The sequence below is a fragment of the Chlamydotis macqueenii genome, chromosome 7 (genome assembly GCF_036417535.1).
Source record: "Chlamydotis macqueenii isolate bChlMac1 chromosome 7, bChlMac1.mat, whole genome shotgun sequence".
Classification (NCBI taxonomy): domain Eukaryota; kingdom Metazoa; phylum Chordata; class Aves; order Otidiformes; family Otididae; genus Chlamydotis; species Chlamydotis macqueenii.
In genome coordinates, this window is record NC_141562.1 from 37,188,575 (window position 1) to 37,211,024 (window position 22,450).

Consider the following 22,450-nt stretch of genomic DNA (forward strand, 5'->3'; position numbering starts at 1 on the left):
GGACTCTGGGAGAAGGGTCAGAGTTGATGGGTAGCACCAGAGCAAACAGCCCATTCCAGGTCGACAGGAAAAATGGTTTTGATTCCATGTGGAGATGAAGAGAAACAATGAGTGTGCAGAGATGGCATGGAGGGGAAGAATAAACTGCTTCCAGGTTTTGTGGACATGGGAGACAACGTGGAGTAAGATCTCGGAATAAACATGCTGGTGATGTTTTTTTGGGATGGGTTATTTGTGACATGGACGATTAGGAAGTGTATTAAAGCAATAATTAGAGATCCTCTTAGGAATATTCATGGGCCCTTTTTATCCGTTCGAGTTACACACTCTGCTTGGCTGAAGCTGAGGACAGTGGCTGAGAGCTCCCCTCGCACAAATCCGAACTGCCGGATAATGCTCCAGGCACCAGAACTGTCTACTGGACAGACGATTTGCATCGCATCCACTGTGGCTTTGTGTGTGTTTATACTATCACAAAGCGTGAATGCAAGAACGTAACACGTGATTCTCACCAACTTGCTCAGCTAGGACTACCTAAAGTACACGGATTCATCCTGAATTCAGCAACTTAGGCTGAGTCTGCAGAATGGATCCACGTTATCGGTCTTACCAGGCAGTTCAGGCATAATTTCTGCTGAAGTATTCTCTTCAGCATGGGGATGTTTTATTTGTCTCTTTGTCAGCTCCTTAGAGATATTGCTGTGTTTTATTTTATGATGGCTTTGATACAGAAAAATATATTAAACTGATCCACAAGTTAAATTTCTTTACTTGTAGATATTTCCTCATTCATTTGTGGTTGTATTTGCAGAAGACAGTAATGAATATAATAACAAAATGGGCATGAACAACCAATTACTAATGATTTGAAGGATAGATTGTGCTTGCTGTAGATTTTTTTCTTATTAATAAATAAATACACAAACATTAGTGATTTTACTGAATTAATCTCTTCATCCTTTTTCTCCTAAGGAGAGCAGGAAGTAACTAACCAGACCAAAACTACTTTTCATGTTGCTAACTTTACAATACAGCCCTGAATTTACACACCTGCTTCAGTGGTTTTGTTATGAGCATCACGGAGCCAATGTTTCTGTTTTTAACAACCACGGACCCCGTGGTTGGGCTGCGTAACTTGCATCAGCTTTGCCCTCACTGACTTGTTCCAAGCAACAGCATCACAACTCCGGCGTGAGCCTTGGCTGCTGTGATTTTCCGGGAAGCAGGCTTGCTGTGGTTGAGCTGGGGTATTACCGGTACCCAGAGAACCCCATGGAAAAAAGGTCTTGGGATGTATCCGTCCAGGCTGCAGTCACAGGGGTGGGCTACCACACCCGTGTTTTGCTTTGTGTGTCCCACTGGACTTTAACAAGACTTCTTAGTTCCGTGGCTTAGGTCACTGTGGAAGTGGGGTGGAAGTATTTAAGTTGTCTAGGTCTCATAAAAGTGGGGTCTAAATACAAAATGACTACTTTTACCTCATTGGAAATTGTGCTGGATGTTTTTGGCAGTACTGCAAAGATTCAACAGCTGTAAGTGCTGGAGCTCCGGCTTCTTTCAGAGGACTGTCTCTGGTATGACTGAACTACTGACTAGGTGTCTGCGTTTTGCCTGGAGGCTAAAAGAAAATGAAGAGGTGAGGAAGGGCAGGTATAAAACAAGCAGGGAAGGTGGGGAAAAAGCACAAAACAAGTAAATCCTTCTGTGCTAGCGTTTGACCCTTCCTCCTCGCTGAGACCATATGGAATGATCTTCCTTTGCTTTTGGTTTTAAAATGGTTTGATTCTGTAATTATGTGGGCTTTACTTATGAGCATGCTGTAGCAATCGTGGACAGGCAAAAATAACACAAACCACTTCCCTTCCCCATGGATGTCATAACCAGGAGTTAAGGCTGGGATTTTGCTGGTATTAGTACAACTAATAAGAAATTCCTGCACTAGGTAAAATGGAAGTAAAAGTACAGATAGAGAAAAAATTCTTTGGATGGTATAGACTGCTAAAAAAAAAAAAAGTTAATGGTCTCTCTGGAGACAAGCAGAGGACTTCAGCTTTGCATCCAAAGGAGCAGGATGTCCAAGCAGAAATCAATACGGGAGAAAGCATTCTGCAGCACACAAAACTCATGCTGAAAAAGGACCGTACAGCTGAGGCACACAGCACCTATAGGGGAAAAGAAGAAAGAAAAAAAAAAAAAGGCTTGCAGAAGGGCTTCCACAGAGCTCATCTGCTGTTAGGAAGTCAATGTGCCAGGCCACGTGCTTTCTGTGGATCTTGGTAAATCAGGTGCAAAAGCCACGTGCTTACATGTCCTTTGGTCTGCCCTACAGCTGCATTTTTAGCCTGTTTTATGAAACGCTGGTGTTGGATTAGGATTTCAGAAACCGAGCCGGTGGTGTTCCTGCAGGAAAAGCCAGCGCAGTGATCAGTTAGTGAACTGTAGGGAAATGTTCCTTCTTGTGCGTCGCTGGCCGATTACTCCTCCGTTCTGCTCTCCTGAACGTGAAGTACCGGACTGTGGGTGAATAGTTTGGGTTGTTTCGCATCTCAGTATTCAAATATTATTCTTTCACTGGTTGTAGTCTCTTGCATTGAAAATTAATACTGTGGTCTCATGTCAAATATTAGAAATGTCCATGTAATGTGGCTGCACTTGGCCGTACAGTTGAATTTGTAACAGGTACGTGAGCACGTTGTGGGCAAGGATATTATCAGTTACAAGTGACTACTCCAATCTGTCTTTTTTCAATTGCTGCAGCATCAGACCGTAACTACAGAGCTTTTGTGAGATGTTTAACGCACTTTTTTGATGGGGGCTGAGTCTGAGGCCAGAAAATCGGTGATGTGCAGAGACTGGGGAATCTGACGTGGTACAGCGCCAGCACTTCCCCGCAAAGACAAAAAATCTCCTCCTGTACTGATGGGTTAAGAAGTTCAGCACCCAAATATCATAGCACTTGGAGGCCTTCGGTCCCAGGGCTTTTTCAATCCATCTCTGTTTAATTCAGCCTGTGAAAATGGCGCTTATTCTTCTACACCCCTCTACTGAAATGAGTGCGCTTGGCTGGCAAAACTATTACTGGAGTAAAATAAGGCCTGGTGTCTTTCTGCCACTGAAGGCGGGGGGGGGGAAACCAAAACAAGCAAAGAGGAAGACACCAAGAGTTGCTGTTTGATCACTGAATTGTTATTTTTACAACTAATTATCTTTGCCTATGAGACTTGTGCTCATATGTATAACTGGAAAGCAGCTGAGTTCTAAGGCACTGAGCACCGTGACACTGTGCTGTGCGAACGTATAAACAAGTTGAACTATTTTTGAAAGTATTAAGGGATCAGCAGAGAGGCTGGTTTCTGCCTGAACGTAGTAAAATCGCAGTAAATAGACTGCAGTGGGGATGTGGCACTAAAATAAGAGAATGCCCTGATCACTTTCGGTGTGGTCAGTAACAATTTAGAATTGAATGTCGATACCTAGTGAGTCGTACCTGTGTCTGTTCGTAGGCTATACAGTGTTTTCTAAGGAGAATAAAAGCAAGCACTGATTTTCAAAAAACTCCCACTGAATTCACCACTCTGAGATATTCTCCCTCCCCCCCCCCCCCCCCCCTTAAAACGTGCTCGTGATCTCATTTCCTTAAAGCCCATTTAATTTGCAAACTCATTAGTAAATTATAAGGGAATATTGTGCTACCAAGTAGATTTGTTGCACAACTTTTCAGCAGTCCTTTAAATAGTGGCTGTCGTAAAGCAGAATGTAAGACTTTTTTAATAGCTAGCTTAAACAAGCATGTGAATTTTTTATGTTCTCAGATATTCTAGATTTACTGTAATTTTCTGAAGTCTGGTTGAATTATGTGTGTACCCATCCTCTGTTCTCCCTGGCCAAGGTGACTATGGTTGGATAAGGAACTGCCTGGAGAGATCGCAGCTCAGTACCTTTGTGGAGGTATCCTTACATTTTAGCGCCGATTTTTGGCAAGCAAATAGGTTTCCCTGGCCTACGGCACCGCATCGGTCACTGCAAAGGACTGGTGTGGTGACGTTTGCTTTCAGATTCTCTAGAAGAGGATAAATTAAGCGTCAGTGGTAATATCTCATTGTCATTTGTGCAGTGTTGTTGAGTTTGGATTTCCAAGTAACGGAACGGTGTGTTGTGGTGGCCAATAGTGTTCGCTCCCCAGTAGTGCACGTCAGGAAGACGACGCGCGTTCTGTGATTCGGCATTTGGACAGGCTTTTGGGCTTCTGAGCCATATTTTCCTTCTATATGTAAATCTCCATTGAACTTAGCTACTTTTTTTTTCCCCCTTCCCTCCGCATTCCTTATATATGCATCTCTCATGCAAAATGCTTCTGTCAGTGAAACAGTTAACTGGGGAAAAAATGCAGCAATGATCTTATGAGCTACTTGTTTATGAGCTTAATTAGCAGAAGGGTGCACTGGATGCTAAGTGCTGTCCCTCTTGATAAGTAACTAATACTTTCTTTTGTGGTGCTCTTGGCCAGCTGGTTTTTTAATGTGTCAATCAGTGAGAAAGGCACTGATTTTGTTCAAGATTAGCATTATTTTGAGCATCTTGTTAAAATATACACTGTTAATAATTATGGACTCCTAAAGAACATTTTTCATCAAGGGCATCATGACGTCCTTACCAAAAAAAAAGAAAAGCAAGCTTATTTAGTATCAGCCTTTCCCAGTGAGCTCATTCTGTGAAGGCAGTATGCTTTAAATGCAACATCACCGTAAACTCTGGGGCAGTAATTTATTTTACAGCTGTTCAGTATGAGTATTTGGATTAGCAATATACATTATCTATTTCTATTGAAATCAACGACTGTGTGCCATCTCTGTATAAGAGAATATAAACCTCCAGATGACAGATCAGTAATATCTGAGCACGGAGATATTTTCATCTGGGCTGCTCGTATGCATTTATAATGCTAGGGGGAAAAAAAAAATCCAGCTTTTAACTTAGAACTGTTATTTGTACTCGAAGAGAACAGTATTACTGTAGTGAAGACAGGCAGGCACGAGCAGACTGGTAGAACACCGACAGGCTTCGCACCAAAAGTAAGGAAATATGCTACTCTCCGTGCTTGTCGTATTTTTACTATAGATATATTTGTTTGAAATTTGACATGAAATTATTCTCAGTACATTGCTAGGGTCAGTTTCATGTCATGTTATTTTTTTTAATTTTTTTTTTAATTTTATTTTTAGCTGGTAGTTTTTCCATCTAGCAGCTAGATTTTAACCTTGATACATATGCAGCATTCCTGACAGCACTGTAAATATGAACAGTAATCACAATGAAACACTTAAGCGGAGGGATTACATTCCCAGTTTACATTAGACATGACCTGTTACTGGTTTGTGTTTTGTTACCGCTTTCCAGCATTCAGCAGAAAAACAGTGATTCTTGGAGGCTGGAAAAACAGGTCTTCCCAAACTTCCCAACCTAATGAGAGCCTAATGAGTTAAATCTTCCTCTGTGATGCTCGTGCGGGATTTTTAGCTGCTTGCACATACAAGGTCAGAGGAAACTGCTCCATCACCTCCTCTGCCTCGTGGCAGGGAAGGGGGCACAGTTCCTTCGGGACAGACCCCTGGGGAGATGGGGACATAAGCAGAGAACGTATTCTCTGCTTTCGACATTACAAAATGTCCCTGTTTGGCTCGGGCTCGCCGCCCCCCACATCCCCAAAGGGATCCAAGCTAACTGCAGTCCTGCATCCCCCTCGCTGCTGTAACTCTGGGTAAACATGGCATGAAGTGCAGACATTGAGGTCACCGGAGAGGATTTTTGCTGGCAATAGGAAGGCGAGATGGAAATGCAAAGCGGGAAGCTTTGGATGCCTGGCAAGGTGCAAGGTCCAGGACGATGACTTTGGTGCCGGATCTGTGCTACCTTCTGTCCCGTTTGCCTCCTGCGTTTTCACGGCATCTCCAATTTAAATGAGTTTGATGATGGTGATAGGGGAATGGTGAATTAAATAATGAGAACCACTGCTTCTCAGTAATAACAGTTTGCAGAATAGCAGCAGCTTCAGCCCCTGACGAGGATTTCTGGCGGTGTTTGGTTTGTAATGAAGTGCCATACGGCAAGTTATGGGAATGAGGGTGTCCGATGCCGTACGGACACCTCATTAGGGCTGCCTCCGGGCTGCCCAGCGCCCAAGTTCATCAGCAGCCGTAGTTCCTCGCAATCAGTCATGTGAAAACCTCAAAGCACTTCTCCGTGCGTCTCCCGAAAATCCTCCACCTCTCCCCTGGCAGGTAGCGTTAGCATTTTTCGGGGGGAAAGTGGTGGTTTGGAGGCGTATGGCAATATTCCCTCCTTATCTGTCATGAAAGTTCTGCATGCACTGGCTGTCCAGGCAGGCAGATACGCTATTGCATAACCCTCAGCGCGATGCTTTATTTTATTTATTATTTTCTTTTATCCTCATCCCCACGAAGTTTTCCTCAGGAAAACCCAGGGAACGGGGTTATTTTTCGGACTCCTCGCCCAGGGAGGGGGGCGAGGCCGACCCCCGCCACGGCGCGGGGGAGAGGAGAGGAGAGCCGAGCCGAGCGGGCTCCGATCCCGGCGGCGACCTTACCTTATGCTTCCTCAGAGAGCGGTGCCGGTCTGTGCGCTCCCTTCGCCGCGCATCTCCCTCCTTCCCTCCGCCGGGGCGAGCTGTGGCCGTCAGAGCCTCCGCGCCGATCGCGCATTTGCCGCCCGCCCCGAGCCGCCCTGCCCGCCGCCACGCCGCCGCTCTCTCTCCCCGCGCGGCCGGGCGCTCAGCTGCGCCCGCCCGAGCGCTCGCTAGAGGCAGCCGCCGCCTCCCGCTCCCCCCGCTGCCCTCATCGGCTGCGGCGCCCGGCTCCGGGGCGGGGGCGGAGGCTGGGGCGGGGGGGGGGGGGTGGTGGTAGTAGAGGCGGGGTGCGGGGCGGGGGGGGGGTCCTCTCGGCCGGGTCCCCGCCGCGGTGACGGGGAGCGGAGGCGGGGAGCGGGGGGGGGAACTTGTTGAGCGGGACCGGCGCGCGGCCCCCAGCCGGGCGGGAGCGGGCTGAGGCGGCGGGGAGGAGCCGGGGGCCGGGCCGGCGGCGGGAAAAGGCGGGAAGGTGGGGCGGCGGGAGGGGACCCCCGCGCCGGGCAGGGCCGGGATGGAAGGGCGGGTGGGCTGCGAAAGGAGGGGGGGAAATCGGGGGTTTGCAACCTTCCTGCCTGACGTACAAATCCGCGGTTACTCCCGTTTTCTCCTCTACCTGTGAATTCAGTGACGGGAGATGGATTTGAAAGCGGTACGTGCGTGGCTGACCGTCGCCGAGCGCCCTGATTTTCCAGTTTCTCTTGAACCGGAGACGCTGGAGCAGATACGGAGTGGGCGATGCTGAGGCGACTGGGATTTCGGCGAAATCCTTGTTCAAAGCTACATGGCTGCCTTTTATTTGCAGGAAAAAGTGTTTTAAGGTAGTGAATAGATGCTCCCATTTGCTTTTAACCCTCGAATAAAATGGACGCAAGTTAAAAGTGAAGCGGTTGGACAAAGCAGTGAGGATTGACAAACACCATAATGTTCTTAGAACTTAAATCCCATCTGTCCTCCTTGTGTCTCAAACCACATGATTGTTTTGTAGAGGGCTTTTTAGAGATGCTTTTCATTAAAAAAAGTTATAAATTAAATGGGTCACATGTATTTAATCGGATCCGTCTGACAAGCAGAAGATGTCATGAGAGGCATGAGAATTCATCCGAGTTGAGAAGTGGTGGATCGGTCCCCTTTCCTTTTGAGGATTTCAGTAGTGTTGCTGTTTAATAAATGTTTTTTCACCCCAGCACGAAACTCCCTTAGCCTAGTTGCCACCAGGTGCGGCCCACGTAGTTCGTATAGAGCGGGCCTGTCGTCCCCAGCGGCAGCGCTGATGAGGATCATTGATCTCTGGATTTACCAAAGACACCCCTGATTTGAAGCGGCAGATCAGCTGGGCTGGACGAGCCCTAGCACAAAAAGCCCCGCTGCCGCCTGGGCTGGACGCACCGCGCCGCAGCGGGGAGAGGCACCCGAGCTGAGCGCTAAACAAGTTAGTACATCTACAGGGCGCGATGCAGCAGAAATACTGGCTCAAGTCCTGGACATCTTTTTAGAGTTAATTAGCTGGAGCAGACCATTGCGCCATCGAACGCACGCTGCTGCGGCGGCGGCTTCAGTACCTCGTTTGTGCCAGCTCTGCTGTCTTTGCACAGGGCTCTGCTGATAGAGCTCGGCGGCGGGTAAAGAAATCCTTACGGACCCGGTTGTCACGTAAACGTCAGCGCGGAAGCGTGGAGATGAATTCACAGAAATCCTCGCCTGTTAAATTGCAGTTCAGCTGTGCAGGACTGGACCAGAGGGATGTTTAACAGATCAGTCAGTCAGCAGAGGGCAGCTCCGCTGCTTTCCCTGTCTGCTACCTGTCCAGGTACTCTGCTCGCCCTCCTCCTTCCCTGCCTTGTCCTTGCAAGGTCACTGCTGATCCCTGACAGAGGATGCCCAAGGGTGTGCGTTCTGCGTTGCCTGCTGCTCCGGGATAGGGGCTGTGTGCTCCCCGCAGCCCTACCACGAGGAGTGAGCTGATGGCACAGTTTTGATCGTAGTTTGTGATCTCTCTGCGTTTCCTACCAGAGTTGTTTGTTTTTTTTTTCCAAAGACAGAGGTGGGAAGAACTTCAGTCTCAACTTGCTTGTTGCTACAACAGCTACCATGGTTTGGTTTGTTTTGGCTTGGTTTGTTTTTTCTCTTTCTCTCCTTTTCAGCAGTGCTGACTTGCTGTATTCAAACTGGACACAAGGAAAAAATATTTTACACTGAGGGTGGTGGAGCAGTGGCCCAGGTTGCCCAGAGAGGTGGTGGATGCCCCATCCCTGGAAACATTCCAGGCCAGGTTGGCCGGGGCTCTGAGCAACCTGATCTGGTTGGAGATGTCCCTGCTTCTGGCAGGGGGGTTGCACTGGATGGGCTTTAACAGTCCCTTCCCACCCAAACCATCCTGTGATTCTATGCTTCCAGGACCTCAGTAGTTCTCTTTATACCGAAATAAATTTGTTCTTGACTGCAGCCTGTATGCAGACATGGGTAAAATTACATGGTATGCTGACCACATTTTACATATGTATGCCACTTCAACAGAATCAAATAGATCACTGGTAGCAGATGCTGTTACTTTTTCACAAGCTGAAGACCATGAGCTGCGTGGACTACATCCTAGGACGTGCAGACTGTGATTGTAGAAGAAAATACTACTGCTCGATAACCTCAGTGACTTGAAAGGAAAAGCCCTCTGACAGAAGCGGCAGTTAAACAACATTCTTATCTTCTCCATAATTATATTTAGATGCTGTTGTCCCAGGGCTGATTGTTCTTGCACAGCATTATGCATACGCCCCATTTATAAAGCTAGGCAGCTATACCGCATTTTTCTGTGGATTTTTAGAGAATCAGAAAGGAGTTGTGGACCAGGTTCCTGCTTGTCCTGCACATGTGTGACTGCTGACACTGTTGGTGCACACAGGGATATTTACAGTCGCGGTTTGTGAAAAATAATGTGTTTCCTGATTATCATGCTTTGTGTTACTGTAAAAGCGTATAGAAGTAAATAGACTGGGAAGAGGGAAATGCTTCATCATCCCATTTGCCAATTTTTCAGCTTTTTAAAAAAATGCTGAGCGCAACTGTTGCATAATGAAACGTGGTGTCAAAACAGTGCTTGAGAAGGGAGGGAGAGAAGTCTGGCTTTAACCTGGAAAGACGCAAGAAGAGAAAAGACCATTTTCAGTCAGCAGTCAGATGTGGGGTTTTTAGTAGTATCTCTGTGGAGATAAGGGAACTGGTACGGTAAGGGGTCTTTCTTCCACTCTACTGATTTAACACTAAATTTGGGGAAGCATCTCTGCATGTTTATAAATACTAATCTTGCACAGCCTGTTATTACAGACTTCAGCTATTACTTTAGTTTTAAAATTTTTTTGTTCAGCTTCTGGGAGAGCGCGAGGAGACAGGGCATGGCTGAGTGACTGAGGTGCTGATGCTGTGCTGGTGTGGGAATATCGGCCTGTTCCTCTGGGCTGGCAGCGCTGGGACGTGTCCTCACGCTCATTATAGCTGCCAGGGTTTTGGCTGGAGGGCCGCTCGCGGTGAACGCTGTGCCCTGGGGAGATGTGTGTGTTGAGCAGGTGTTTTGTGTGATTATGCTCCGCTAGAACGTGCGAGTCCTATGGTGTAACGCTAAAATGTAATTTTCTGGAACAGTCTGTGAAGTTCTTGTCGGTCCTTGAGGAAACAAGCTCAAATCCAGCTCAGGAAAAAGCATGTGGCAGCCAGAGCTTGAGTTATCTGCCAGGTGTTTCAGCTCAAGCCAGCATGGGAAGGATGATAACCAACACCAAAGCCGTTTTCAAAATTGGTGTGAAAGCTGGTATTTAAACGTACCCTAGTTTTAAATGCGTACCGTACGCTGAGGTGCGGATTCGGGGATGAGTCCTGGCAGAAGGGAAAGGCCGAGAAAAGCGCTGGTGCCACGTGCACTGGATGAGCGATGGGCTGGCAGTGGTGCCTGCCTAGAAGGAACCCAGCCGAAGGGTTCGGGTCGCAGCGCCGAGCTGGTGACGCAGGCTCAGGAGAGCGTTACCGCTTGGTACCTTTCCAGCATGGCCTGCTATTAGGTACAGATTGAGTAACTTTAATTAGGAGGAGTAATTTAGGTGCTAACACTAAATAGGTGAGCTAGGTTACTAGGGATATACGTAATTGTTACGCTAGCCTAATTTGTCGTGGAACCTTACTGCTGCTTTTTAGGTGAAAGAAGAGTGAAGTTTGCGAGGTTTGAAACACGGAGGCGTGGGCGATGTCATGCCTTTCCTCTCTGCAGCCATTTGGGACCAACGCTATCGTTACATCTTTGCTAAAAGCAAACATTTTCACATTGCTGAATCCTCATTCGTGTTAATTAGGTCGCTGTCTTCATGCCTTTATGTGATAGCTGCCTGGCTTTCTATGCAAAATCTGGTATTTACTTATTTCCTCGGACCTGCCGTTGGAAGAAAAATGGAGGAACGTTAAATACGCTCCTCTCCTCTGGCTGAGGTGAGTGCAAACTTGGCTTGAATTTCAAACAGGTCTTCCTGCAATCACGTCTTCAGAGGTGCTCCTTGCTTTGAGGAGGGATATAATCTGCTTGGCTGCCATGACAAAGAAATAAGGTCTCTCGGAGTCATGTTAGGCAGAAATTTGAGAGATTTAATTTAGTGTCTTGCTCCATGATAAGTTTTTTTTTCCACGAGCTTGGACAATTCATGTGAGACTGTGCTTATGTCTCTTCTTTATCTGTAAAGCGCGAGTAATTGCACATCTGTTAACTTGGAGGAACGTTTTGAAGATAAAGTGGATTTAAGATTATGTGTGTAATACCCATAATACCTGTGTGCAGCTGAAATATGAAACAGCTGATGAAGGGAACTGCTATTTATGGGTTTTCTGCTCTAAGAAGGAAAAACGCTGAGTAACCTCATTAGCTACGATAGTTATTTCTGTACTTTGGCATACGTATGAGCAGGGTTTAGACCTCTCTCTCTTAATTTCCCTTTTTGCAGGTTATTAAAAAAAAAAAAGTTAGGGCAGGTTTTACCAGCTAACGCTGAGACTTTAAGTTCCAGTTGAATGCTGGGGATGTTGGTTTACCGTTCGTACCAAGAAAGAAGTCCTAATTTTGTTGGGGCAGTAGACTCTTTTTGCATCTTTTCACCATGTTTATAGTTCAGAAAAGTTCATTTGCAGTATACAAATGTTTTTGGGTAGGGAGCTAAACTGATGATTGGAAAATGCTTGGTCCTTATTCTAAGGATGGGGATTATGAACTGGTCTCCTGTGGCGTGCACGAGCTGCGGAATCGCTTGCCTGATAAAGATGTTCTCGGTAGGTGCAGAATTCGGCACTGGTTGAATTATCATGCAGCCCGTAGAGTGAGGAAATAAATGAGGGTCTGGGAGACCGTGATGTATGGTACCCTAAATGGCTGCATTTTGTTCATATTTGAAAGGCAGTTTAGCTTGTCGTCGTTACTGATGATTTGTGCTTTTAGAGCCCTTCTTTTTGCATTTCAGAAATCCTTTGTGCCCATCTGAATAATAAATCACCGTGTTTGATTCGTTCAGTAAGAGCAAATGCGTAATTATATTCTTATTAAGATGTCTTGAGAAAATGTAAGTGTGGGTGAAATATTTTAAAGGAATATTATGCCACCTTTGCTAATATTTTGTTTTATCTTGTTTATTTTATTACAAATCCCGGGGATATATCTGCTTTATACGGATAAACTTTATCCAGATACAACTGCTTTATGGCAAAGAGAGAAATACTGCCATGTTTAAAAATAAAAAATAAAATATCTGAGCATACTTTTGATTGCCTTCAAACAAACAGTTTCAGATTTAAGCACCTAATGAAATCTGGAATGAGCATGAGTTCCATCTTAGAATTCAAGTTATGGACAAACGGAAGGCAAATGTAACAAATAATAAGGAAACTTTCATCTGCTTCGTATTTGCTCTTCAGTGGAATAATATATTATTTATACAACATTGATTTCATTAGGAGGAGGATTTAATGCAACTTTTCCGTCAAACTGGGGAACCGTTAAATGTTATAAGGTAATGAAAGCTCCTAATCTCTCAGTAAGGTTTTATCAATTGAAATATTGAACTATTTAAAATTCAAATATAGCATTAAAATACAGACTCTTATGTGCTTTTTACACATTGCCTTGAAGTTGGAAGCGCAGACAGCAGTCCGGTGGTAATGCATAATGCTCAACAAAAAACCCGAGCTAAAATAGAATGCATGCAGCAAGTGAAAAATGAAATTCATGCCGGGTTATGTGAGAGAGAGAAAAGTGAACAGTGCAAACAGTCAGAAGTAAATTGAACGCGCCATTTCTATCAGCGCTCCGAGTCTAAAACAAAATTAAGTATTCTGGACGTAATGTTCAGAAATGAATTCCTCAGTGTCGTTTCCGGAATCCGTATGCAGGCACCAACATAAAATTGTCCTCAGTAGTTTTGGTACGCGGCGGAGGAGCGATGGCAGTGGAGGAAAATGGGTCTAAAGAGGGAACATCGGGGCACCCCAAACCTTTAGCTGCGTGCTCGCGATTAACAGCTTCTACTCCCGTGTCGAAAAGGTCTAGTGGTATGATTGTGATGGCCACCACAATTTTTTAAAAAGTGTTACACAAATTTAAAAAATGGAATTTCGCAGCCTGTTTGCTGCTCTGGGAAGGCAAAACTTCTGTATGGTCTTGGTCAATATGGCCTTTCTTGCGCAATTTCTGATTGCAGAATGAGTAATTAAACAACAGGGTCTTGTGTGGGATTTATGTAAACGTGTTCTTATATCCACCCTGTATTTCTTAAAGACAATAAATATTCATGTCATAATGTGGCTAATTTTTTTTTTAATAAAATAACCTAAGAACTTAAGCATTTATAGGTAAGAGTATGCTAAATTCATAATTGTCTATCCAAAGACTTATTTCTTTTATCTATTAAAATGTATGTGACTAAGTTTTTTTTTACCTTAAGAAAAGAATATAAGAAGTTATTTTTTAAAAATCTGTAAATCCTAAAGGCACGAAATATGTAAATAAGTTGTGTCATGCAGCAGTCTGATGATAAACATGGGAAGCCTGCTAATGACGTTAAATGAGTTTACGATCGACAGCGGAGGCCAGGTGAAGTCCTTCTTAATCCTAGGCCTCCGCCTCTTCCAAATGCGGTACGATGAAAACGGCTCTGTGCTGCATAAAACGTGATCTCTGCGATACCGTGTTAAAAGTAGCAGCGCTTTTTGATTTTCTTCAATTTTAAACAAGTTTGGCACTTGAAATATTCATCCTTCGCAGCAGCTGAGGAGCGTGATTAGCACGTGCGTTCCGTCGGAGGGGTGCCAGTCAATACTGCAGTAAAGCCGGTCACATTGCCATCGGGGAAGAGGAGGATGTGGGTGGAGGCAGGAGGAGGCCAGCAGCCTCCGTGAACAGCATCAGGCAGGGTTTGGAGGCGGAGATGGCCAACGGGCTCCCCAGACCTTTGCGTTGCGTGTGGTACCTTCACCTCCTCTGAGAGGCTGCTCTGTTTTTTATAAATCTGTGGTATTTCCTCGATTTGCTTCTAGGAATTCCAAGTGTTACCCTAATCCTTGAGTGTCTCCACATTGCCCCCTTCTCTGCCGCCTTGCCTCCCCTTCTGCCCACACCTTGATGGAGAACGTTGCTGGACGGGGAGCTGGAATTGGTGGCTTCTCATCTCCAAACGTCACTCGTACATCAGACCGTCTTGTCACGGAATTTGTGCAGTCCCTTGCTGGGCCGGCTTTTGCTGCCTGCCTCTGCGATTTCCATTACTTACTGAGTTTAAAAAATAAATGCCTAAATTAAAAGTACCTTCTCATGTTTGCTTGAAATTCATCTCCTATTAGCTTCAGCAGCTGCCTCCTGGTTCTGATACTGGGAAATTTGTGAATAACAGCTGTGCACTCATTTTATCCACCACCTGTGTGAATTTGTAAACCACAGTCATATAAATCCCTGCTCTGCCTTCCTTGGAAGAATCTGGGACTTTGTGGCCTCTTCCCAGGAGACAGCTTCTCTGTCCCCTTGTCATCGAGTCACAGAATGGTTCAGGTTGGAAGGGACCTTTTGAGGACCATCCAGTCCAGCACCTCCGCTGTGGGCAGGGATGTCTTCCACCGGACTGGGTTGCTCAAAGCCCCGTCCAACTTGGCCTTGAACACCTCCAGGGATGGGGCACCCAACCTGTGCCAGTGTCTCACCACCCTCATTGTAGACAATTTTTTCCTTGTGCCTGATCTAATCTTACTCTCTTCCAGTTTAAAACCATTACCCCTTGTCCTGTCACTGCAGGCCCCAGTAAAAGTCTCTCTGTCTTTCTCTTACAAGCCCCCTTCAAGTGTTGAAAGGCCTCCACAGAGGCCTCTCTTCTCCAGGCTGTCACTTTGGTTGCCCTTCCCTGTACCTTCTCCAATCTGTTATGTCCCCCTGGAGCTATGGAGCCCGTATTTATTTACTGAATTCAGCTTTACTTCTCTGTGAGATGATATAAATCAAAGCTTTCATTGAAGGACAGTAGTAAATGCGACTAGAACTTTATTTGTGAGCTAAGTTTGTACAGGGATGATGAGCTAACGAGGTTTGTTTTGATGTATAATTTGGTTATTTCACATCAATTACCAGGTGACAGATAAGCTCTGCAGCAATCAATTATCTAAATATGCGGCTTGATATCCTGTGGGAAGGCTTCTGGGGACTGAAGGTGATGCTGAATGGACCGATCGTGGCCTCCTGTAAGCTTGACAGATCATGGCACTGATGGTTTTGTCGGCCAGCCTCCTCGCAGCATCCCCCCATCCTGGGGTTAGGGTTTCTCTTGGGTCTTCTTTTGCATTTTCACTAATCTTCACGGGTTTTGCAGGTGCTTCTGTCCTTTCCTCTAACAAAACATTAGAGGAAGGATCGTGCTCTTGTGGCTATATTCCATACAAACTCATTTAATTGAGAATTTATGATGCGATTTTTTCATAATATTTTAATTAAACAGAGTTGTACTTGAAAATCCCTTTTTATGTTTTTGGTTTGGGTTTTGATATTTTTGATTTTTTGTTTTGTTTTGGTACTTGTTGCTAGCAAAAATCACCAGGTGAAGATTCCTGGCTAGAAAAACCTCAGTAACTGGAAAAAGCAGAATACTTGTACATGTTAATTTTTCCATTTAATAAGGAACTAAAAAAAAATAATAATAATTCACAGGGATGCAGTGAGTATTTTCCTCTTATTTATGCATATTTATTGCTTAGCTTGAATTGTAAACATATTAATTCCTACCTAAGAGTTAATGACTTTGAGTAATGTTTGTATTCTCTCTTTATGCAGAAATTGTCCACGTTCCTCACAGTTACTTACAGGAATAGACTTAATCAGGTCTCCTTCGTTAGTCCTGAAAGACATTTTGTCTCACTCTGAGTAGTTTTTCGAAGTCGGGTTGGGTTTTTTTAAACCCTGAATTTACCTCCTCAACACATAATGAGTAATTTTCAGCCTTTACTTAGTGTTTTCAAGACTTATTTTTACCAAATGTCAAGAGTGGGTTGAGTGTTGAAGGCTCTGCTGTAAATCAGGGTTGGTTTCTTTTTCTGCTGTGGTTGAAAATGTTCTGCCCCAGAAGGAAGGAGTTTTATGTGTACATGATTGAGTGGGAGAATTTGTTTGGAATTTACTTTTTGAGAATTATTTTTTTTTTTTAATCTGAAGGAAAAATAATCTTGCACTTTTTCGATTTAATGAAGACTACGCCACGTTTTGCACAGATCTGAGCATGCAAGGGCAGGAAAAGTACAATTTGTGTCTGACTGCATCCTCTGAGATCTGTGTAGTGATGTGAAGTGACTTTTTAGCATTCAGTGTAGAGAAAAACGTTCCAAACAAATGCTAATTCTTGTCTTTGAGTGGACTTGGGGGACCAGACAGCTGTGTACGTGCACATGAGTTGACTGCATCTTCAGGCTTACGGTATGTTTTCCATCTTGACAGTGAAACTCTTCCATTGAGAACCTCTTTCCTTTCGATGGTGCGTTCCCTGGTCTCCATTTTCCTGGCTTTCCTACGGAGGTAGTCCTTAAACTTCCTTTTCCAACGTGTACAAGCTCAGTGCTTTTATCCACAGATTTCTCTGTTGGTTTTTCCCCACTGTTTGAATGTCTGAGCTGTCTTAGCCTTGGTTCAAGGGCATCAGTTCTGACTTCCAGCTTTTCTTTCGTGGGCTTAATGGCAAAAATATTGTCGGTATTTATATCGGGTACGCAGAGCTGGATCTGCTGGGGTCGGGGAGTGTGCAATGCAGCAAAGAAAGGAGAAGCAGACCCAGAGTTTTCATGAGATTAAATGAGAAATGAAATGGAAGTGGATTCAAACAGAAATCTGAAAACAGAAACGTGCAACACCGTTGGCTTAATTGAGCAGTGACAACTTGCAGCCTGCTGTATAAAAAACTACATCTCTTTTTCTGCCCTCAGCTTTGTTGCCGTATTATAACCGTATGCAGAAGTGTTACGTGCATAAATATGTGGATAATAATGAAAATTTTAATTAAATTACTGAATTGTAACTGAAGATGGTGGAGGAGGCGGCGTTGCTGAATTAAATTCATTCCATATAGCTTTTGCTTTAGCCTGAATGCTGGTTTTGGTTTCACTTATTCTTTCTTAATATTTCTTATTTATTTTCAATATATATTAAAGCTGCTGCTTTGCCTCAGTTGCGCTGGTTTTTAGTGTCCTTCACGTTGGCAGAGAAGTCCTACGCCTCCAGGACTCTGATGGGAAATTCCGGGTGAGTCCAGGTGAGGAGTTGAGCATCAGAAAACATAAAAGAGGTTCTGCTTGATCCTGTTGTTACTTTCAGCTGGCAATTTGGGATGACAAAAAAGAGCAAGGAGTGTGCATCATGAGGTATTCCAGGAGGGTCAGGCACTGGGACAGGCTGCCCAAGGAAGTGGTGGAGTCACCATCTCTGGAGGTGTTCAAAGAATGTGTAGATGTGGCACTCCAGGACATGGTTTAGTGGACATGGTGGTGTTGGGTTGATGGGTGGACTCGATGATCCTGGAGGTCTCTTCCAACCTTAACGATTCTACGATTGAGCATTAATAAGAAATTATGTTAGATCTTGGAGGTCTTTTCCAACTTTAAAGATTCTGTGATTCTATGAAGGACACAGGCTGTGTGAGCTGAGCTCTGTGGAGCGAACCAGCCCCTTTCCCCGTGGCCTCCCCTTGCCCTGTGCCTGCCCCTCGGCTGCCGCTGCAGCGAGAGAGGCTGGTTTTTACTTGGGAACGTTATAAACCACTGATTTTAATCTTGTTTTGGATTTAATTTGAATTGCTTTTTCAAAGAGAGATTAATTCTCATTTAGGTGTGGATATGTAATTAAAAAGGATCTCTCAACTTAAGTTGCTTTTGTTAACCACAAGCATGGGCTGTACGTGGGGGAAAGCAATTACATAGCTGAATATACATCTAATCCTGTTCTTCATGTTTAAGTGTTATTGTGTTAGGAAATGATAAACGACTTCTTATTTGTGAGAGGATTTACTTTTTTCCCCTTATGATTTCTGCCAAGACGATGTTGGAATGAAAATGAAATTCAATTATAAATCAAAATTTATTTCACTGGTGGGAAACCAGCACTTAAAAATGCTTTGTTCCTACTTGAAGCTGTTGAGTGTGCTGGATATCATAAGGAAAATTATCAAAAAACATTTTGTACTTCAGTCACCGTGGGTCACTGGGTGCAGATGAGCTCTGTCGTGCAGGAGCTGGGAATCTGCGTCCCATGCCTAGGCTTTTCCATTGGATGGAGAAGGGAATGAGATGCCCTGATTTTAAAATGTTGAGTTTGTTTTTTAACTTCCAAGTATATGTTGTTGATCTGAAATAAATAGAATAAAATGAAAATAAAAGTCTGTGTGCATGCAGAAGAAACTCCTGTGGCCATAACTTGGTCTTATTACTTCAAAAAGTTGTACGCGCGGGTGCTGGCTGGCCGCTCGCTGCAGGTCTGTGGTTCGACTTCAAAACAGGCTTTTCAAATTTTAATTATTCCAACCGATTAGTTCCTTAAGTCATCGTGCTTCTCGTGTATTCTAAATACTTTTTTTTGAAGAAACGCATTTCAATTTAATGCCTTTTTGAGTTGATCCTTTTGGTTCACTTGACTTAGCACTGCTCCCATGTACTGTTTGCTCTTGCCCTGAGAGCCGTCAGGAAGGGTTGAAAGCAGAAATCGCCTCCTGTTGCCCTCTGTGTCCATAGCCGAGAGCGTGCTGTTCTCTTCGTGATGGCTGCTGCCTTATTTTTCTGTGCTACCTCCTGCTCCTGAGCCGAAACGTGACTCCTTTGGCCGTCGGGCGAGGCGGAGGTGTCCCTGCGCGTACACAAAGACCGGGCAGGTCTGAGAGAAGGTCACATAGCTCAGGCTTTGTGATCCCACACAGGTTCTGTTGTTCCTTTTGTGCTGTTGAATGTTGTGATTGGCCTCAAATCAGGAAAAAAAAAAAAAAGCCCAGTTTGCCAATAACCTAGCTGGGTCTCCTTTTGTCCTGCTGGTGTTGGGTTTGTGCAGGGTTCAGGTGTGTGGATTTCTGCAGTGGAAAAAGGACGAAGAGCTGTTTCATCAGTAGCATCCTCTTGGAGCATACTGTGTTGAACTTTGTGGTCATCATTCCACATACTAATAAGAATTTTAGTTAATTTATTTTTTCCACAGTGTAACTGTTCATCTCTTTTTACTTAGATTGCATATCATGGATTGATTTCCCATTCTTTTCCTGAAGTTTCCTTGAGCTTTGAAGCTCCTCTTGATGCTGTACGCTGTTTAGCCATAGGTTGTCTGAAAGTATTCTCAGTTACTCTGAGTTTAATAAGAAATAAAATTCCAATTTAATAGTCTTAGAGGGAAGAATCGTGTCATTCTTGGAGACACAACCCATGTATTACCATTTTCAGGTTCTGCAGGTGAGCCCTTCCATGTTTCCTTTACTTAAATGCAAAGCACTGGATAGGTTTGTGTTCCTTGATGTGGTTGCTTCTCTAAATATCTGTAGATCATCTCTCATACTGCCTGTAGGAAAATATTTAAACTTCTTGATTTTCATTGTCGAGGAGGAAACACTACTGAGTTTTTCCTCTGCTGCTGGCAAACCTTGCACGTGTTTTACAAAATACAGCAAGCTGAAGGAATTATAGATGAAGTAAGGTTGCCAGCGTGAGAGACAACCTGCGCGCGTGTTAGACAGAGAAAATGTTCTGGTAGACAATTCCCATAGGATAATGGTGGTGACACTGCCGTCTCTCCCCACGGGGGAGGTGGACACTGGAAGCCTGGACCCTGCGGTGGTTGTAACTCGGCGGGCGGCTGAGCTCTGCCCGCAGCTCTGTGATGTTCCCGCATGGGACGTCTGCTCGCTGCGCTTCTGGGTGTGTGGCTCTGTGCTGGAGATCGTGGGTTTTCTCATTCCTCTGGCGAATCGCGTTCTCGCTTTTGAATGAATGTTGCAACATTTGTTAGCAGACCCTGTCCTGGAGCAGCGCGGGCGTGATCCGGGAACCAAATTCCGAGGGAAGAGGCAGGGAAGGTGAGGATATTCCCGTAGGCAGAGAAGAGCAATTTCACTCCTATGAAATCCCCTGGTTGCTACTACTAGATTTTAATCTTTTCAGCTCTTCTTATCTGTCAATATTGGTACAGAAAGTCTAACTTAAAATGTAACCTCTCTGGGCTCTGTATTTCTCTTATTTACTGTACTGTAGTGGCACATGGGTTTGTGTAAATACTATTAATTTTTGCTACTATACCATGACGTGTCGCAGAAAGTGGAATTTAAGTTAGAAAAGTCGTAATGAAGGACCGGGCTGTTATCAGCAGCGCTGTCTGTCTCTGTTTAATCGGTTTTCCTGCTCTTTGGGGAGGAGGGAATGAGAACATTGTCTGTAATGAGGTTTTCATTTCGATAACATGCAAATGTGAAAAGAGCCCCGTCTTTATTTTTAACGTTGATGAGAGCCCTGCAGTAATTCCTCTCTGCAAGGACTGTGTAACCTTCTGCAGCGCTGACAGCTCCGAAGCACAGCACACCAAACTGCCTTCCCCGTGCACCTCCTCCCCGTGTCCACCGGTTTGTCCCGGAAACTCCACAACGCAACAGCCCCGGTGGTGTGATGGTTTGTGTGATTACGAACCAAAGGTAGAAATTAGTTAAAAAATGCCAAAGCTTCCCAAAAGAGACCTCTTTTTGCCAGTTGCTTTTTAATCCAAGAATATCTAAACTGTGTGTTTCTGTCAAATTTTGATTGCACGTATTTCTCATCTTTCTTTCAAGCTTGCTGAGCCCCTCAGTAAACCAGTTGTTAAATGTTTCATGACACAACAGTCAAATGAGAAGCACCACGAGTAGAATAATTTGTCTTAAAAAGAGCTGTTGCTTTTAGAAGTGTGTTCATCTGGTGGGGTCAGCTGTCCTGCGTGAAGAGGGGCTTCATTTAAAGGATAATACGTCTTCCCTTGGCGTCCCCAAGATTTGTCATAGCGGTGTCTTACTGCAGCACGATTTGCCAGCTGCAGTGGTGATATCTGTAATACCTGTAGACGGTCGCAATTAGTGAAATTACTTCAGCGCAGTCATTCTTAGCATAGGATGCCAGTCTTAAGTTACCTTTTCCTTGTATTTGCAAAACTTAATTTTTTTAGCTGATGCACGGTAACGTGATCATAATTTATTTACACAGCTTTCAACGTTGGTCGCGTTTGATCAGTGAAATTGTGTTTCCGATTGCGTTAACTAAGTGTGGTTTGCAGATGTGTTCAGTCATGAGTAGTTTTATGGTGTCAGATCCATAAACTAGGTTTTTCTTGTGCCCTCCAACAGCATGCTTGCAAAGGCTGCAGCTTGCCGTGCCGGAAGAGGCCGACAACCTTGATTTTGTGAGCATCTCCTTTCCGGTGGCGCTGCCGTGAGCCTTGCCGTGGGGCGGTGCTGAGCCCTTTCGTAGCTGGTGCCGCTGCGGCAGCGTGGGCGACGCGGTTAAAGCCGAAGCTCTCTGGTCCTCCGCTTGTTGAGGGTGCTGCGAGGAGAGGACGCGCTCCTGCGTTGGTCGTGCACATGTCTGTGTCTTGGCCGTGTTATTCTTCAGCTTCATTTCTATTTTAGCTCTGTGGTGACTTCTGTTTGCTCCAGAGGAAGTTCAGCTCTCCTTCCTCGTCGTTTATCTAACACTGAGTGCTGGAACAGATATGTCTTTCATTTTGAGCATGCTTCAGAGGATGATAATAACAATTAGAGTTAAATTAGCTTCCTAACGATAGCATGGAGAAAGTAAGACATGATTTTGTGTTGGGCAATCTAGAATAAACAAGATGAAAAGCTTTCCCTGAGGTGAGGCAGGCACTCAGTTTGAGGTTGGTATTGATGTCAGAAACCTTGTCCCCGCGTTCGGTCTGTACCCAGGTGATTGCACTGACTTCTTGCGCATCTGGACCTGTTTCGATGGGCTGCTGCTTCACCTGTCGCTCCGCTTCGATGCTGGGGACTGGGAGAGGTTGGAGGAAAAGTACAGACCAAATGATGACGCGTCTTCATGAACGCTATTCACTTAGCTTGACTCCAGACCCCAAAATAAGCATCAGATAACGGCATTGGTACTTAAATTGGAGAGCGGAGATTTCCAGTATGTGTGTGAACTTTGGAGACGGGCTGTCTCCAGTCCGGTTTCGTGAGATGGAAGCAATGTCCAGTCTGCAAGAGTTTGAAAGGGGCAAGCAAAATCTTTCTGCAGAGGGGTGTGTCTTTCAATGACGGTGGG

The 22,450-nt window shown here is 44.9% G+C and overlaps 2 protein-coding genes across 4 annotated transcripts in view; one reads left to right on the forward strand and one right to left on the reverse strand.

Annotated features, from left to right (window-relative positions):
* The window catches only part of INSYN2A (inhibitory synaptic factor 2A), a 45,735-nt gene extending 39,002 nt beyond the window's left edge, over positions 1-6,733 (reverse strand). Inside the window, exon 1 of the mRNA XM_086752625.1 lies at positions 6,605-6,733. The gene's annotated coding sequence lies outside the window, so the exon portion shown is untranslated. The remainder of the gene's footprint in view (positions 1-6,604) is intronic.
* DOCK1 (dedicator of cytokinesis 1) overlaps positions 1-22,450 on the forward strand; it is a 287,834-nt gene that overhangs the window by 131,948 nt on the left and 133,436 nt on the right. The window lies entirely within an intron of this gene.